Source organism: Salmo salar, unplaced genomic scaffold, assembly GCF_965601325.2.
Source record: "Salmo salar unplaced genomic scaffold, fSalSal1 ptg000152l, whole genome shotgun sequence".
NCBI classification, from domain to species: Eukaryota; Metazoa; Chordata; class Actinopteri; order Salmoniformes; family Salmonidae; genus Salmo; species Salmo salar.
The window spans coordinates 80,324-83,401 of NW_027675323.1; the positions used below are offsets into that span (position 1 = coordinate 80,324).

The 3,078-nt window shown below is 40.3% G+C and overlaps 1 pseudogene; it reads right to left on the reverse strand.

Moving 5' to 3' along the window:
• Positions 1-761: 761 nt before the first annotated feature.
• On the reverse strand, positions 762-2,020 carry LOC145866962 (uncharacterized; annotated as a pseudogene).
• Between the last annotated feature and the right edge of the window lie 1,058 nt (positions 2,021-3,078).

A 3,078-nucleotide genomic window follows, 5' to 3' on the forward strand; every position in this document is an offset into this window, starting at 1 on the left:
AGGCTTTATTACTTTATTACAAGATAAAGCAAAGCAGTGCAACAGAAACAACAACACAGAGTTACACATGGAATAAACAAGCGTACAGTCAATAACACAATAGAAAAAAGGAAAGTCTATATACAGTGTGTGCAAATGGCATGAGGAGGTAAGGCAATAAATAGGCCATAGTAGCAGAGTAATTACAATTTAGCAGCTTAACACTGGAGGGATAGATGAGCAGATGATGATGAGCAGATGAAGGTGTGTAAGTAGTGATACTGGTGTACAAAAGAGCAAGAAAGTAAATAAAACAATATGGGGATGAGGTAGGTAGATTGGCTGGGCTATTTACTGATGGACTATGTACAGCTGCAGCGATCGGTAAGCTGCTCAGATAGCTGATGTTTAAAGTTAGTGAGGGAAATGTAAGTCTCCAGCTTCAGCGATTTTTGCAATTCGTTCCAGTCACTGGCAGCAGAGAACTGGAAGGAAAGGCGGCCAAAGGAGGTGTTGGCTTTGGGGATGACCAGTGAGATGTACCTGCTGATATAAATCAAACAATTATATGCATATTCTAGTTTCTGGGCAGGAGTAATAAACAGATTAAATCGGGTACGTTTTTTTATCCGGCCGTGAAAATACTGCCCCCTATCCATAAAAGGTTAAGCAGGTGATTCAAGCGAGCCTTACAATTATAATCCATATTTAACTTCTCTAGGGTAGGGGGCAGTATTTTCACGGCCGGATGAAAAATGTACCCAAATTAAACGGCCTTGATATCATGAAACAACTCCACGTATGTACTATAATCAGATTATCTCTAGTCAAAGCTATAAGGTTTCTCTCCTGTGTGTGTTCTCTGGTGTCGAGTCAGATGGCTAGAATCAGCAAAACTCTTTCCACATTGATAACAGCTATAAGGTTTCTCTCCTGTGTGTGTTCTCTGGTGTCGAGTCAGATTGCTAGATGCAGCAAAACTCTTTCCACATTGATCACAGCAATAGGGTCTCACTCCTGTGTGTGTTCTCTGGTGTCGAGTCAGATTGATAGATGCAGCAAAACTCTTTCCACATTGATCACAGCTGTAGGGTTTCTCTCCTGTGTGTGTTCTCTGGTGCACTGTCAGAACTGAAGATTGACCAAAACTCTTCCCACACTGACCACAGATATAAGGTTTCTCTCCTGGGTGTATTCTCCGGTGTAGAGTCAAAATGCTAAATGCAGCAAAACTCTTCCCACATTGATCACAGCTATAGGATTTCTCTCCTGTGTGTATTCTTTGGTGCACTGTCAGATCTGTAGATTGAATAAAACTCTTCCCACATTGAGTACAGCTATAAGATTTCTCTCCTGTGTGTATTCTCTGGTGCACTGTCAGATCTGTAGATTGAATAAAACTTTTCCCACATTAACCACAGCTATAAGGTTTCTCTCCTGTGTGTATTCTCTGGTGTAGAGTCAGATAGTAAGATCTAGCAAAACTCTTTCCACATTGACCACAGCTATAAGATTTCTCTCCTGTGTGTATTCTCTGGTGTAGAGTCAGAATGCAAGATCTAGCAAAACTCTTCCCACATTGAGTACAGCTATAAGGTTTCTCTCCTGTGTGTATTCTCTGGTGCACTGTCAGATGGCCAGATTGACCAAAACTTTTCCCACATTGACCACAGCTATAAGATTTCTCTCTTGTGTGTGTTCTCTGGTGTTTATTCAGACTGGTAGAGACAGTAAAACTTTTCCCACATTGATCACAGCTATAAGATTTCTCTCCTGTGTGGATTTTCTTATGAATTTTAATGCCTGATAAGGTGAATCTCTTCCCACAGTCAGAGCAGCAGTGAGATGTTTTCCCTGTGTGTCTCTGCTGGTGTTTCTTGAGGAGTTCTGATCTGGAGAGACTCTTCTCTGCTTTGTCAGCATCATGAGGTTGTTGAGGCTCCCCAGAGGATCCACGACGGTCCCGTATCTCTCCTGTGTGAACAACAAAGTCAGACAGATGGTTAAAGGTCCACAACAGCAGAAATCCACTGTTTATTTGAGGTAAAAGGTGATGCCCAGATCATACCCATGAAGTTCTACAACAATTGAGGTCTGTTAAATTATTTGACAATTAAGACAGTCAACTTAGCAACAATCATATTTTGTCTTGTTTTCACATTAGTAGTAACTAGAAATAAGTTATTCATGTTGTTGAAACTCTAAGCAGTGTGCCAGACGACTTTTGGTCTCCAATATAGGCCCCTTTCTGTGTTTGCTAAAATTGCAGCACGAGGGCAATGCACACGCAATTTGATTGCAGAAACACCTCCCTGCTAATGAGGAAACCACTTGTTATGGATGTAGTATATCTGCTAATGAGGAAACCACTAGTTATGGATGTAGTATATCTGGTAATGAGGAAACCACTAGTTATGGATATAGTATATCTGGTAATGAGGAAACCACTAGTTATGGATGTAGTATATCTGGTAATGAGGAAACCACTAGTTACGGATGTAGTATATCTGGTCATGAGGAAACCACTAGTTATGGATGTAGTATATCTGGTAATGAGGAAACCACTAGTTTATAGACACCATTCACAATACTGGCTGAGGTACGAGTAAAACATGACATATTATTTCCTAACCATTCACAATTCTGGCTGAGGTACGAGTAAAACATGACATATTATTTCCTAACCATTCACAATGCTGGCTGAGGTACGAGTAAAACATGACATATTATTTCCTAACCGTTCACAATGCTGGCTGAGGTACGAGTAAAACATGACATATTATTTCCTAACCATTCACAATGCTGGCTGAGGTACTAGTAAAACATGACATATTATTTCCTAACCATTCACAATGCTGGCTGAGGTACGAGTAAAACATGACATATTATTTCCTAACCGTTCACAATGCTGGCTGAGGTACGAGTAAAACATGACATATTATTTCCTAACCGTTCACAATGCTGGCTGAGGTACGAGTAAAACATGACATATTATTTCCTAACCATTCACAATGCTGGCTGAGGTACGAGTAAAACATGACATATTATTTCCTAACCATTCACAATGCTGGCTGAGGTACGAGTAAAACATGACATATT